The sequence below is a fragment of the Anolis carolinensis genome, unplaced genomic scaffold (assembly GCF_035594765.1).
Source record: "Anolis carolinensis isolate JA03-04 unplaced genomic scaffold, rAnoCar3.1.pri scaffold_11, whole genome shotgun sequence".
Classification (NCBI taxonomy): Eukaryota; Metazoa; Chordata; class Lepidosauria; order Squamata; family Dactyloidae; genus Anolis; species Anolis carolinensis.
In genome coordinates, this window is record NW_026943822.1 from 3,834,518 (window position 1) to 3,851,275 (window position 16,758).

The 16,758-nt window shown below is 40.5% G+C and overlaps 1 protein-coding gene across 2 annotated transcripts in view; it reads left to right on the forward strand.

Moving 5' to 3' along the window:
- agbl1 (AGBL carboxypeptidase 1) overlaps window positions 1–16,758 on the forward strand; it is a 581,450-nt gene that overhangs the window by 226,177 nt on the left and 338,515 nt on the right. The gene's annotated exons all lie outside the window — the stretch shown is intronic.

Here is a 16,758-nt window from a genome sequence, read left to right on the forward strand (position 1 = left end):
CACACACATACACACACACACACACATGTATATAGTCTTCTACTGATACACCATGAGGCACCTCTGCCCATGTGCTGCCTGGCCATTCATTTGGCATTCTCACATATCGGTGCTTATATTGAAAGGCACGTATACAAATGCGTACACATAAACCCTGCCAGTGGTACATACTGTCCTCCAAATCTGCCAACATCTGAAGCTGATTGGCTGGTCTTCTGTAGACATTGCCACTTGAAATAAATATTGTTATTTATGATCCCCAAATTTAAGATTATTAACTGCATCAGTAAATCCCCCTAATTTATATCATCATAAACAGCGATAATGAGCCCTGCCAAATGTTAATTCCCACTGCTTGCCAAATGCACCTCTGTTTGATTGGATTTTTTTACCCTCTTCCCAGAAGTATTAAATTAAAAATGATTCAGAGCTACAGGCTCATTGATCAAGCCTGGAGCTGATGGAGAAATACGCACACTTAAAGCAAAGCATTCCTGGGGATCCTGTGCAATTCCCCTCCTCTCTTCCCTAGCTTAAACGGTTGTAGGGCTATCGATCCCAAAGACTGGTGAAAACATGACAAGGAAGACACACAGATTTGGTGTGTCCACTCAGAAATCTCGCAAGAGGAGAAGCAACAGTCAGGAGGCTTGTTGTCGCACCTTTCGTGGGTAGTCAGCCAGCCTCTCTCCTCCTGACATCCCGTTGCCTCGGCACTAGAAGTGTTGCACCCCAAGGCAGCATGAGCACTCGAAAACCAGGCAGGAGCCAATATAACACACAAGCTGTTTATTGAAGCAGAGTAAATATATAGGTCTATGCGCATTTAAGGTGGAAAGTCAAAGTAAGAAATAGTCCATAATATATAGTCTATTTTAATTCAGAAAGAGTTCATCAATGTCCAATTTGTAATCCATAAGTGAAGCTCGATAGCTTCCCTTAGATATCAAAATTTGTCCATGAAACAATGGTGGAAAACAAACACTGCAAATCCACTTGGAAAGTCCCATAGCAAAGTCAAAGGAGCAAGGTAAACAAAGTGAAGTCAATCTCAATTCGGAAACAAGGAAGTCACGGTAACAAGGCAAGGTCTACTCGGGAGTCGCGGCTCGGCGCGGCTCTCCTGGAACTGGAAACTCGGCACGGATTCAGAAGTTTAGGCAAGGAGCTGGAAACTGGAACCTCTTCCGAGGAAAAGCAATGTTGACACCGCAATGAGGATACAGTGCAGAGTACTTTTAACAGAATCCCAAGTCTGTAAGAATTAGGGAGTACAGGGCCCACGAAAAGTTCTCACCGGAAAACTAATCATTATCTAGTTTGAGAGCCTTTGACTTCTTCTCAGTCCCTGTTTTTTACTTCTATCTCTGGTAACAAAATCTCTCTGATTAAAACTTCCATTCTCCCCCAAGTCTGTACCATCTGGTGTGGTTAACGCTGGAGAGGAGTCGGAATGTTTGCCAATTAGCGGATCCCTGATTTCCGGAACCTGCAAGGCCATGGGGCCTGAATTCTGAGCAGGAATGTCTTCGAATTCCGCCTCCTCATCTGTTTCTGACTCCAACCCTCATTGAAAACTGGGCCCTGATGGCTAAGCCACAACAAGAAGAGGGTTTTGCAAGACCAGTCACTCTTGTTGCAATGGTGTAGTAATGGTGAGGCCGTAGATCATATTTTAGTTCTTGGGTACCACTGGTGATCCACGGACCACAGCTTGGGAACCACTGACCTAAACATTAGGATGAACTTCTTTGCTATTTAATGGTTGACTATATATTACCAGACGGCAAAGGAAACACCACAGGGATGTTAACAGACTGAGAAGCGGAGTGGGCAGATCAAAAGACAACCTAGCAAGATCATCATCATCATTTAATTACTTATTAATCGCCCTCCATCCAAGATGCTCTAGGCGATTTACAAGATAAAATTGTAAATTGTAAAAATACATACATACAAATATTGATAAAATTAACATAGATTAAAAGCTCTAGTAAAGAGCCAGGTCTTGAGTGCGAGGGTGAAAGGCCCCAACTCACGCATGGCTCTCATCTAGGGCGGCAAGGCATTCCCTAAGGCAGGGGCAGAAATAGAAAAAGCTCTGCGCCTGGTCCTTTCCAAGTGCACTTCTCTAGGACCCGGTACATAAAGTAAGTCATGTTGGGATGGTCGTTGCGACCTCCGATGATGGGAGAAGGAGAGACGGTCCCTAAGGTACGATGGGCCCTGGCCGTAAAGAGTTTTAAAGGTCAGAACTAGCATCTTATATAGACCTCGGTAATCAGTTGGAAGCCAATGCAGATGCTGCAGGACTGGTGTTATGTGGCATTTCAAGGGTGTTCTTGTGAGTAGCCTGGCTGCCGCATTCTGAACAATACGGAGCTTTCGGGTCGTGGACATCGGAAGGCCAACATACAGGGCGTTGCAATAGTCCAGCCTAGACGTGACCGTGGCATGGATGACCATTGCCAGAGCCTCATCAGATAGACAGGGTGCCAGTTGCCTCGCTTGTCGTAGGTGGAAAAAGGCCTGTTTGCTGGCAGCAGCGACCTGAGCTTCCATTGTCAGCTGCGAATCCAAAATCCCAAGCTCTTAACCAGGGGTCCTCAAACTTTTTAAGCCGAGGGCCGGTCCAAAATCCTTCTGACTGTTGAGGGGCTGGATTATCATTTGAAAAAAATACAAACAATTTCTGATACACACTGCATATGTCTTATTTGTAGTGCAAAAACAACAACAACAACAACAACAACAACAATGAAAGAACAATACAATATTTAAAAATAAAAACAATTTTAACCAACATACATTTATCAGGATTTCAATGGGAAGTGTGGTCCTGCTTCTGGCCAATGAGATAGTCAAGTTAATTAGGGTTGTTGTTGTTGTTGTTGTTGTTGTTGTTGTTGTTGTTGTTGTGTGCCTTCAAGTCATTTCAAACTTTGGGTGAGCCCAAGTCTAAAATTTATTTATTATTTATTTACTGCATTTATTTACTACATTTGTATCACACCCTTCTCACCCCAACGGGGACTCAGAGTGGCTTACAAATTATATGTACATACAATATATTATATTATTAGCATAGAACAATATTAGCATTATATATTACTATATTGAACTATACCACTATACTGTAATATTATTAGCAATATTATATGTAATATAGAATATATAATTAATATTATTATATGATATTATTATTATTAATGTTATATTGTATTACATTATAATATTATTATCAATATTATATGTATATACAATATATTATATTATAAAACTGAGGGCGGGGGCCAGGTAAATGACCTCGGAGGGCCGCATCCGGCCCCCGGGCCTTAGTTTGGGGACCCAAGCTCTTAACGGAAGGCGAAGGAGATAAGGCAGCACCATCGAAGGTGGGTAGCAAATGGGTCAGACCCGTTGAGCGGCCATGCCAGAGAATCTCAGTCTTCGCCGGGTTCACCTTCAGTCTGCTAGCACGTAGCCAGTTTGACAGAGCCTCCAGACATAAGGTGAAATTGTCTGGTATTGATGTTGCTGCAGGAATCCTCCACCTTGTGTGACTGTGGAGCAGAACTCCGCATCTGTATGCTTGCCCACAATGTCCTGCCTCATGGACGGAGGAGTTGTTGTTTAAAGCTATGGACAATGTGGTCGCTGTCGCCCGTTTTTGGTCTAAAACAATTTAGCTGCTTGTCATTCCTTTATTTTATCACTTTTAAACTTATTTATTATGCAATGCTTTTGACATGAAATAAAATTCATAACTTGGGAACCGCCTGTACATTAAATGCAAACGAAAACCCTCTTCCAAAAAACATGCCTAGGATGCTAAAGTCCCTGCTTTGGCTCTTTGCTCATAGACCCAAGCAACTCCTCCGAATGGCTTCTCTTTTTCATACTGTTATTTATTCTCTCCTTTGCTCACCAAAGTTGTCTTGAGCATGAAATATGAGCTGGGCCCATTTAGTGCCACTTTTCCCTCCTTGGTAAACACACTCTCATACATCTTTGCTCTCTTGCTTCTCTATTTACAGCTTTTCCCAGCTCCCCCCCCCCCCCCCCACCCGTAGCTCTGCTTTCCCTTTTCTCACTCAGTAGCCCCATAATGGCTGCAGAGATAAATAAAAGGCATAATTCTTCGAGCCATTGTTATTTTCCACCAGCGCCGCTGCCATAGTTTTTGTGCTTGCCCTGTGCTGTAATATATATAATAACCAGGAATACAAATCTTATTACTAAAGTAATTACAATAAATAAAAGGCTGAGCGGGGGGGGGGGGGGGGGGGCTGAAGGAAGGGGCCACCGGGGATAGATTGCAACAAGGTTTTTTCCCCCCTTTTTTTTAAAAAAATATGTAATTTACTCAATACATATTGGCAGCTCTGAGTTGGGGGAGGAGCCAATAATATGACAAAACAAAACATGACAAATATTTGGGCGTCCACCTTCTACTGTTGTGTCGCACCTCAGGTTAGGTTCACCTTGCTAAAGACACCAGGCTGTACACCGAACGTAGTCTTTTGTAGTTTATTAGGAAATAGGCAGTAAAATCTATATATATAAAAGGGTAATGAAATTTCGGCCTAGGACAAAACAACAAAACTACACATCCCAGAAACACTATACTTGGCAGCACAACCCCTCATCCATGCCTCTACGTTCATACAACAAAAAGAAAAGAAATATAAAATCCTAATTAGAGGGAGAGGAATAATTGTTTTTATCTAATTGCTGCCAGTTAGAAGGCTATGCTCCGCCCACTTGGTCCCCTAGCAACCCACTCAGCCCAGGGGACAGGCAGAGTTAGGCCTCACTTAGGCCTCTTCCACACTCCCTATAAAATACCGATTATCTGATTTTAACTGGATTATATGGCAGTGTAGACTCAAGGCCCTTCCACACAGCTATATAACCCATTTATAATGGACTTAATGCCAGGGGAAAACCTTTACCCTTTACCTTAACTACCACCAATTCCTCAATACTTTCTTTCCCATACCACCATACTTTGCCACAGCAACGCGTGGCCGGGCACGGCTGGTAGTTCATAAAAGGTAAAAGTTCCATTCCATAATATAGTTACAAAACAAGGCTGTAATCATCAAATCCATAGAGGCATAGGCAAGAAACAAGGTCCTTTCAGAGGAAGCCAAAGTCCCAGCAACGAGAATATATCCAGGCTACGAGGTAATACAGGAATGTAGACGTGATACAAGAAAGCAGACTTGGTTCTTGACTCTAGCTAAGAAGTTGCTTTTGACAAAGATCTCTCCTTCAGCAGACTGTTTTAATAGCATAACATGAAGGCATTTCTTTGCCCTTTGACTTCCCTCTTATTTGCTATTCGGAGGTTTCTATGCACCCCCGAAATTCCATCCGACAAGCGCGATCGAGCTCAGCGGCCTCATTGTCAAGGCCGTCAAGGCCACTGAGCTCGTTGGTGTTATCAGAGCTACTCTCCCCTTCTGCTTCTTGCACCTGAAAACCATCATCTCAAACAACCTCATTTCTTCCCATGGGAAAAACTCCCTGCTTTCATCTCCCACAGCAGGAACACTCTGCACCTGAATCCCATAATTCCCATCAGAGTCATCTTGAAACTCATCCTGAATCTGAATCCCATCATTATGCACTTGCATCCCAGAATCCTCATCAGAGTCACACAAAGGCAAAGGCTGAGTCACACACGTTGTTTAAGAAAGCAAACACTAAGCTGCTTTGCTTATTTCATATTTTAAAGATATCTTTGTTAATGAGATAGATAGATAAATCAGATAGATAGATAGGTAGACAAATTCAGTTGATCGCTATTGCATCCTTCTGGGATCCTGGTCAAACTGGGAAGATTTCAATCATGGACACAGACCTCATTGTAAGTGCATTCCCCATCCAGATTCAGAGAAAACATTGGGTCTCCCTCCTGTTGTAATGCTACAAAGTAAGAGTGATAGTAAACATATATTTGTTTAAAGATACTTGTTTCAATAGACAAAAGTATATGCAAAAATGGTTAGTTCATAGTAAAGTCTATATATATAAAACGGTAATGGAATCACGGCACCGGACAAAACAACAAAAGTAAACACCCCACAACCTCGAAAATTGACAGCACAACCTCTCATCCACGCCTCTACGTTCATACAACAAAAAGAAAAGAAAAATAAAGTTCTAGCCACAGCAACGCGTGGCCAGGCATAGCTAGTATAGTATATACAACAAAACATAAAGCTGTTGCATTCACAATATAATGAATATACTTATGTCTTTCTATTAGCATGAATATACTCCTCGCAAGAGGCTGCAATATTCATGTATGAAAAAATTCTTCTTTCTTGTTAAGGAAACTTCCACTATTTATCTCTTTAAACAGATGAATGTACTCCTCTTCACATAAACCTGTTGCATTCACATACGAAGAGTGTTCTTGTTTCTTGTTGCATGAGAGAGGACTAAGAAAACTAAAGAAGGAAGGTTTATATATCTGTGAAAGGTCCAGAGTGGGAGAACTCTTGTCAGTTGGAGGCCAGTGTGAATGTTGTAATTAATACTGGTATTGGGTTGTTGTATGTCTTTCGGGCTGTGTGGCCATGTTCCAGAAGCATTCTCTCCTGACGTTTCGCCCACATCTATGGCAGGCATCCTCAGAGGTTGTGAGGTATGGATAAACTAAGTAAGGAAAGGAAAGAATATATATCTGTGTAGAGTCCAGGGTGTGGCAAGAGTCCTTTGTCACTGGGAAGCCAGCATTAATGTTTCAGTTAATCACCCTAATTAGCATTGGAAAGGTTTTGTCTCTTGCCTGGAGGGCATCCTTTGTTCAGTCATTAGCTGTCTTCTGCCCTCAGAGTGTTGGTTCTCATCTACTGTTTTGATTTTAGAGCTTTTTAATACTGGTAGCCAGATTTTGTTCATTTTCATGGTTTCTTCCTTTCTGTTGAAGCTGTCCACATGCTTGTGGATTTCAATGGCTTCTCTGTGTAGTCTGACATGATAATTGTTGGAATGGTCCAGCATTTCTGTGTTCTCAAATAATATCCTGTGTCCAGGCTGATTCATCAAGCCATAGCAGAGCACTTGATGAACCATCCTGTACACAGGTTATTATTTATTATTATTATTACACAGAACCAACACTCTGAGGGCAGAGGACAGCTAATGACTGAACAAAGGATGCCCCCAGGCAAGAGACAAAACCTTTCCAATGCTAATTAGGGTGATTGACTGAAACATGAATGCTGGCTTCCCAGTGACAAAGGACTCTTGCCACACCCTGGACTCTCCACAGATATATATTCTTTCCTTTCCTTACTTAGTTTATCCATACCTCACAACCTCTGAGGATGTCTGCCATAGATGTGGGCGAAACGTCAGGAGAGAATACTTCTGGAACATGGCCACACAGCCCGAAAGACAAACAACCCTGTGATCCCGGCCATGAAAGCCTTCGACAACACAATACTGGTATTTTAAAAAAAGAAAACTCTAAAATCAGAACAGTAAATAAGGAACAATGCTTTTAAAAATATAGGAAGTCCAGACGTGAATCAATCAGGGGCAGCTAATGACTCTGAACAAAGGCTTCCTCCAGGCAGAAAGAAGCCAGGATGAAGCTACTCAATGCTAATTAAGGTGATTAATTACAACATTCACACTGGCTTCCAACTGACAAGAGCTCTCCCACCCTGGACTTTCCCTAGATATACAAACTTTCCTTTCTTAGTTTCTCCATGCCTCACAACCTCTGAGGATGCCTGCCATAGATGTGGGCAAAACGTCAGGAGAGAATGCTTCTGGAACATGGCCACACAGCCCGGAAAACACACAACAACCCTATTGGGGATGTAACCAGAGCGGACTACCATGGCCAGTGTATTCTTTATTTATTTATTTATTTATTTATTTACAGTATTTATATTCCACCCTTCTCACCCCGAAGGGGACTCAGGGCGGATTACAATGAACACATATATGGCAAACATTCAATGCCAACAGACAAACAACATACATTAGACAGACACAGAGGCATTTTAACATTTTTCCAGCTTCACGATTCCGGCCACAGGGGGAGCTGTTGCTTCACCGTCCAGAAGTGGCTGTACTTCCGCATTCCTTTCCTTGTGTTTTGCTGGCAGTTTTATGGTGTTGTAAATTAGCCTCCCGCATAAAGCGTCCCTAAATTTCCCTAATTGACAGTTGCAACTGTCTTTTGGGGCTGCATAGGTCAACAGCAAGCCGGGGCTATTAATGGTCGGAGGCTTAACCCGACCCGGGCTTCGAACTCATGACCTCTCGGTCAGTAGTGATTTATAGCAGCTGGTTACTAGCCAGCTGCGCCACAGCCCGGCCCCTTTAGCTATGCCATTGCATGTAGCATCCCAAGACCTTTTACATTGCCTGTCCTTTCTGGGAGTATTTTTCATGGGAATCAATGCACATAATTTGTTGTATATATAAAGAAAAACAGCAGCCAGAATAGCACAGCCACTTTGTGAAATATAGATGCTTATTCTATAAAAAAATGTGATTTTGTCTTCTCCTGATCTAGAGATATTATTCACTCCGTTTTCGCGGGAGGAGAGTTGTAGTGCCATTAAACAAACAACATCAGCCTGGCACTAAAAATATACAAGTAGCCCCCACTCTTTCATCTAAACTAGCTCAAAATCTGAACCATGCTGCCCTTGGAGCTTGGTTATTTAAAGAACTGGGAAAACACAATGGAATTTGAAACAACAATGGCTGAATTATTTTTGATAGCTCATAATAATTACAACACAGATCCCCATCCACCTCCAGTTTTAATGAAAAGGGAATTGTTCCTTACGCACCTAACATAATGGAACATTTAATTATTTCGAACAGTAGTCATTCAGAATGGATGAGTTGGCTTGAAATAGAAAAAAAATTAGTCTGGAAAACTATCTCTCTGTGTGTGTGTGTTTCTTCCAGCTCCTTTTCTTGCTCTGAATCTTTGGGGGAAGGCATTACACATACATCATGTTGGCTATAATTTGGTTGAGACATGTAGTAAGCCGAAACTCGTAGTAAATGTTGACTTTACAAGGTAATGCCCGGGGAGATTAAAGCCAATTTATCATGAGCTGTAACATCACAGTTTTGAGATAACATGCTAAAAATATCAACAAACCTCAGAAGATACTACAGTAGAGTCTCACTTATCCAACATAAACGGGCCGGCAGAATGTTGGATAAGTGAATATGTTGGATAATAAGGAGGGATTAAGGAAAAAACTATTAAACATCAAATTAGGTTATGATTTTACAAATTAAGCACCAAAACATCATGTTATACAACAAATTTGACAGAAAAAGTAGTTCATTACACATTCATGCTATGTAGTAATTACTGTATTTACGAATTTAGCACCAAAATATCATGTTGTATTGAAAACATTGACTACAAAAATGCGTTGGATAGTCCAGAACGTTGGATAAGCGAGTGTTGGATAAGTGAGACTCTACTGTACATACATAAATATGCAAGGTGCCAGTTTTATTTCATAGAAGCATCCATGAAGATGGCCAGTTATACATAAACTATATTTTCCAGACAAATTCTTTTGCACTTAAATCAATGGATTTTTAACCACAAAGAAAACTTCTCCAGCCAACCAGAACAGATTATTATTATTTTTAAAGAAAAAGAAATTTGACAGAAAAAGTAGTTCATTACACATTCATGCTATGTAGCAATTACTGTATTTAAGAATTTAGCACCAAAATATCATGATGTATTGAAAACATTGACTACAAAAATGCGTTGGATAATCCAGAATGTTGAATAAGTGAGTGTTGGATAAGTGAGACTCTACTGTATTTATTTTAGTAGCAAGATCCTTTTTTCAACATTCTGAGCTTGTGCATTGCAAATAATCCTTACCCGTTAATTCACAAATGGTATTTTAATGTCATTTCTGAAGTTTATTGACCATTTTCGTCCCTTTTTTTTTTGCTTGAGCTGACAACTGCATTGGAGAATTTGGAGATCTGTGTAATCCAAAGTCCAAATATATTCTAAACTGCATATTAGTCTAGGAGAGGCAAATTTAATTTAATTTATATCCCATTTTTCTCCCAGGACAACACTCAAGCGGCCTTGTTTAAACATGGAAACAAAATGTTCACTTCCAATCTCTGCTATGCTCACTTATCTCTGAGATGAGAATTGTTATGAATAACTTTTCAATAACTTTGAAAGCATAGGCTCTTTTTATTGCAATTTCAGTCTGAGAGGTATAGCAGAACTTTTGCAAAACAACAAAGAATGACATTAGACTTCTTCTTCTTCATTCACACAGTCGTTTCCGACTCTTCATGACCGCATAGACCAGTCCAGGCCAGAGCTCCATGTCGGCTGTCACCGCCCCCAGTTCCTTCAAGGTCAAACCAGTCACTTCAAGGATACCATCCATTGTCACGCCCTGGCCGCAGAGCACTAGAACCAACACACGGAGGCCAATAACAGTCTAATATCTTTATTAAAGAAATGAGTAATTAGGATGAAAACAGATAGAAAATAAAGTTCATCAATAGACCTTTCAGGGAAGGTCAAATATAGTCCAGAAATATATTGTCCAGTATATAATATTAGAGTTCAAAGTTATAATCCAAAACTGAAACACACTCAACTTCCAAGCAGTTTGAGTGGGGAAACGTCCAAGATTTTACTAGAGTTCAAAGTAAGTCCAAGGCAGGAAACTGAAGACAAGACTGGATACTTGGCACAAGATACAAGGCTGGGAACACGATGAGACAGGTCAAGAACACGACAAGGCAAGGCACGATGAAACTGGAGTTAGCAGACTCAAATGCAGTCCACACTTGGCTGGAACCGAAGTTAATCCTTGAGCTGACTTGTTGACTCCGCGCTGGCTAGCCCGTGCGGGGAACTTTTAAAGAACTTCAAATCTTTCTACAACCAGGTGTCCAGTGCTTCTTTTCCCAAGGGAAAAGAACTGAAACACATCTTCATCCAGATGCGTTCCTCCCTGAAAACTCTCAGGGGAAACGAGCTAATTAGTACTCTGTCTGGCCGCTAATCTAAACTCCCTTCTCACGAAAGGGGGAGAAGCGCTGGGAATAGCCTGTTCAAGGTCCGTTTTAATGAGCTCTTGGCAAGAATTGTCAACAAAAGGCATCTGGAATGGAACAGTCTCTTGCTGAGACGGCAGAAATCCCATGTCTTCATCACCATGATCCATAATGGCGCTAGGGTCAGGACTCAGAAGCCCATGAGGCATCACATCCATCCATCTCGCCCTTGGTCGGCCTCTCTTCCTTTTTCCTTCCATTTTCCCCAGCATCATTATCTTTTCCAAGCTTTCCTGTCTCCTCATGATGTGGCCAAAATACTTCAGCTTTGCCTCTCGTATCCTTCCCTCCAGTGAGCAGCCATTGGGCATTATTTCCTGGAGGATGGACTGGTTGGATCTTCTTCTCACATTCATTCATCTTCCATTCATACCCACATATCATATAGTCATATTTTGTCACAGAATCACTCCTTTAAATCTCTTATGTTTGGGCCTTTAGTATCTCTTTCCTTCGTGGTGACTGAGAGGACTACTTACTTCTAAGACATTAGATCAACCCCCTCCTAGCTTTCAGAAAGAAAGTAAAAATCTGGCTCTGGGATCAGGCTTTCAGAGAATAGCACAGTGCAATAATAGATTTGGAGTATGTGCAATGACCACAGAATGGCCTTAGATTATGGTTTCTGGAAGGTGTGATTTTAATATTGAATGTCATGTTTTTAATATGCATTAATTTTAACTCAATTTATTTTAAGCTTATGTTTTGTATATGTTTAAGGCATTGAATAATTGCCGTATGTAAGCCGCCTTGAGTCCCCTTTGGGGTAGAGAAAGGCGGGGTATAAACAGGGTAAATAAATGAATAAATAAAGAATAGAAGACTTTAGTTTTTACAGTAGTAACAGACAGACGTTGATGTTTTCATGTCAGGAAAAGAGTAGCATATAATGTAATTGTTTTTATTGGGGAATGTTTAAATTTTTATAATTATGCATGTCTCTTGTGTATTGTTGTGTTTTATATTGCTACTAGCTGTGCCCGGCCACGCGTTGCTGTGGTGAAGTATGGTGGTATGGGAAATAAAATATTGAGGAATTGGTGGTAGTTAAGGTAAAGGGTCAAGGTGTGAGTCCAGATAATCCAGTTAAAACAGATAATATAAGATTATAAATGGGTTATATAGCTGTGTGGAAGGGCCTTGAGTCTACACTGCCATATAATCCAGTTAAAATCAGATAATCTGTATTTTATAGGCAATGTGGAAGAGGCCTAAGGCTAAACTGTGCCTGACCCCTGGGCTGAGTGGGTTGCTAGGAGCCCAAGTGGGCAGAGCTTAGCCTTCTAACTGGCAGCAATTGGATAAAAGCAGTTATTCCTCTCCTTCTAATTAGGACTTTATTTTTCTTTTCTTTTTGTTGTATGAACGTAGATGCATGGATGAGGGGTTGTGCTGCCAAGTTTAGTGTTTCTGGGATGTGTAGTTTTGTTGTTTTGTCCTAGGCCGAAATTTCATTACCCTTTTATATATATAGATTGTTTTTATTCGGGCTTGGCCCCATGTAAGCCGCCCTGAGTCCCCTTTGGGGAGATAGAGGCGGGGTATAAAAATAAATTTATTATTATTATTATTACTATTATTGCTAATTAGCTAGTTACAAAACTAACTAGCTAACTCAGTCTCATCATAATAGGACAAATAGGACTTTCCCCGTTTTCTCAAAGTTGGCAAATACTTCTTAAGGACCTTGGTTTGTTGTTTTTCTTTCCTATGGAATATCTTTTAAATAACAAGGACATCAGAAAAATACTTTGGTGTTCAATGTGGGGGCTGCTCTCGTATTAAAAAGAAATGATAAAGCAGAATGGGTTCAGAGACTAGTAAAGACTATAATAACAGGGTTTTGCCAGCAACAGCACAGAGAGAGAACGAGGCAGCGGCTGGATGGGTTTTTAATGTTTGGAGGAGACTGGGGAAGGAGATGATGACTGTTTTCAGCTATAGACTGTAATGACGTTGTTCTGTGAAGGATGTTCTGTGGAGCAATCATTTCCCATGACTACCAAAGGTAGAATAAGCGGCACCGTATATACTCAAGTATAGCCGAGTTGTGTTGTCGAAGGCTTTCATGGCCGGGATCACAGGGTTGTTGTATGTCTTTCGGGCTGTATGGCCATGTTCCAGAAGTATTCTCTCCTGACGTTTCGCCCACATCTATGGCAGGCATCCTCAGAGGTTGTGAGGCATGGAGAGACTAGGCAAGGAAGGTAAATATATATCTGTGGAGAGTCCTTTGTCAGTTGGAAGCCAGCGTTAATGTTTCAGTTAATCACCCTAATTAGCATTGGAAAGGTTTGTCTCTTGCCTGGGAGGCATCCTTTGTTCAGAGTCATTAGCCGTCCTTGGGGCTCCTCTACCCTCAGAGTGTTGCTTCCCATCTACTGTTCTGATTTTTGAGTTTTGTAATAGCCAGATTTTGTTCATTTTCATGGTTTCCTCCTTTCTGTTGAAGTTGTCCACATGCTTGTGACTCTAAGGCCCCATCTACATATTGGATTGGATTACAGTAGAGTCTCACTTATCCAAGCCTCGCTTATCCAAGCTTCTGGATTATCCAAGCCATTTTTGTAGTCAATGTTTTCAATATATTGTGATATTTTGGTGCTAAATTCGTAAATACAGTAATTACAACATAACATTACTGCATAATGAATTATTTTTTCTGTCAAATTTGTTGTAAAACATGATGTTTTGGTGCTTAATTTGTAAAATCATAACCTAATTTGATGTTTAATAGGCTTTTCCTTAATCCCTCCTTATTATCCAACATATTCGCTTATCCAAGCTTCTGCCGGCCCGTTTAGCTTGGATAAGTGAGACTCTACTGTATATGGTATCTTGGACTCATATAATCCAGTTCAATGCAATTCAGTTTGCAATATATGAGTCTACACTGACCAAATAATGCAGTTCCAACTGCATTATAGGGCAGTTTAGAGGAGGCCTCAAGCAAACCTATCATGGGACTTACCGTGTTTCCCTGAAAATAAGACAGTGTCTTATATTAATTTTTGCTCCCAAAGATGCGCTAGGTCTTATTTTCAGGGGATGTCTTATTTTTCCATGAAGAAGAATTCATATTTATTGTTGAACAAAAAATGAACATTTATTATATACTGTACAGTAGTTGTCATCACAAACCAGCATAACCAGACAAACTGTGAATCCTATCAAGGATTTCTTGTTACTACCAATATTTTCATGTACAACAATCTATGGTATGTACATTTACCAATCCTGCATGCTGTGATGTTCTGTTTGGCGGGCATGCTTCCAAACAAAACCTTTTCTAGGTCTTACTTTCAGGGGAGGCCTTATATTTAGCAATTCAGCAAAACTTCTACTAGGTCTTATTTTCTTGGGATGTCTTATTTTAGGGGAAACAGGGTAGTAAGAGTTTTTCAGAGTGGGGTTGCCTTTGATTTCCCCTTAGTCTGAGAGAATCTGACTTTTCCAAGGCCATCTAGTAGTTTTCTGTTGTTACTTGGGAGTTCAGACTTTGGGCTCTTGGGCTCCTAGCCCAATACTTAAAACATTACACCATCATGGTTCTGAAAGATTATTGGATGCAGGAAAAAAGTAATAGGTACAAGGCATGACATCTTGAGAGTACATACCCCATCATTTTCTCGTTTTCTCATTTCTTGTTGCTGACCTAGCAACCCGAAAGATAAGGTACCACTTATAAAGGGGGAGGCTAATTTAACTAATTTACGACACAATAAAAATCATCCCGCTGCCGTTTGGAATGAGGAAGTCAGCATCACAGTGGATGATGAAGCAGCTGTGGCCAGAATCGAGCATACCCTCAGGAAGCTGAAAGCTGGAGAGGGTTGAATTGCCTCTGTGTCTGTCTCTGTCTTTATGTTCATATGGCACTGAATATTTGCCATGTACAGTAGAGTCTCACTTATCCAGCAAAAACGGGCCGACAGAATGTTGGATAAGCGAATACGTTGGATAATAAGGAGAGATTAAGGAAAAGCCTATGAAACATCAAATTAGGTTATGATTTTACAAATTAAGCACCAGAACATCATGCTATACAACAAATTTTACAGAAAAAGTAATGCTATGTTGTAATTACTGTATTTCCGAATTTAGCACCAAAATATCATGATATATTGAAAACATTGACTACAAAAATGCATTGGATAATCCAGAACGTTGGATAAGCGAGTGTTGGATAAGTGAGACTCTACTGTATGTGTACATTGTGATCTGCCCTGAGAAAGAAGGGCGGAATATAAATACTGTAAATAAATAAATAAACAAATAAATAAATCTTGCCAACCAGAAGGTTGACAGTTTGAAGCCCAGGCCAGGGTGAGCTCCTGACCTTAGCCCAGCTTCTGCCTACTTAACAGTTCGAAAACAAATGTGAGTAGATAAATAGGAACCGCATTAAAGTGGGGAGATATTTAGGCTCGGCATTTCGATTAGAAAAATAAGGAAGTTTATGAACAAAGAAAGCTGTTCGGCAGGGAGATGGAGCGACAGCACCTCCCAGTGGCTGGAACCAAGCACAGCTTCCAAAGATGCCGAAAGACGGGAAAGCCTATATATACCTCTATCTTTTGCATGTCTTGTCATTGTTATAATCGGCATTGAATGTTTGATGAACATGTATGTTCTGTGGTCCTCCCTGAATATAAGGGCAGAATATAAATACTGTAAATGAATGAATGAATGAATTTTGTTAATACAGTCCAAGGCTGCATTAAATGGCCTTGGTCTGTGTTAATTCTATGCAACCCCCATAGAGCTCCTTTTGGGATAATGGGTCTGTAGAGATGTGCCTTGAATCCAACACTCAAAGGCCTATATCACACTGGTTCTCTTCAGCAGAATAGTAATGGAATAGTACATTTAAATGACTCATATTCCATGTTGCCTTCTGCAGCGTCTGAAGTTAAATGCCGATGAAAATGCCAAAATAGTAATTTTGTCCCCTATAAAAATAATTAGTTGGAATTTTGCTCAGTTTCATTTATTCCATAGGTAAAGCAGCACCTGTGGAGGGAAATATGGAACATAACATTGCAATTCAGAAGCAGTGGGTTTTATACGAACCCCCCCCCCCCCCCCAATTCCAGAAACCTCTCAAGGATTTGGCTTATAAATCTTTGGATGGGAGGAACTTAATTTTAAGTTTCTTCATATTAATAAAAGCATTAAGAAGTGCTGTTATAAAAGTTTATTGACTAATTTTCCAGGCATAAATTGCCTGTGGTTCCTTTTATGTTTATGGAATAGAAACATCCCTTATTTCAGCTACACTGTAAAGTAGCAGGCATGAGGCCATATCCAGCTCAAAATAAGATGCATTAATGCTCTTCTTTTTCCAAAGTGGTGATGGTTGGTTATTGTCACGACCCAGGCTACAGAGCACCAATAACCATACGCAGAGGCCAGATTCTATCTAATATCTTTATTAAGGAAATATATAAAGTTAGTAAAAGCAAATGTAAAAGTTAGTCCAGAAGCAGACCTTTCAGGAAAGGTCAAAATTAGTCCAAAGAAACAATGTCCAATATGAAATATTAAGGTCCAAAGTTGTAATCCAATAACCGAAACACTCACTTTGCCAGGCAAAGTGAGGGGAGATGACAAGGTCTTTTAGTCCATGAACTTGAGCAAGGC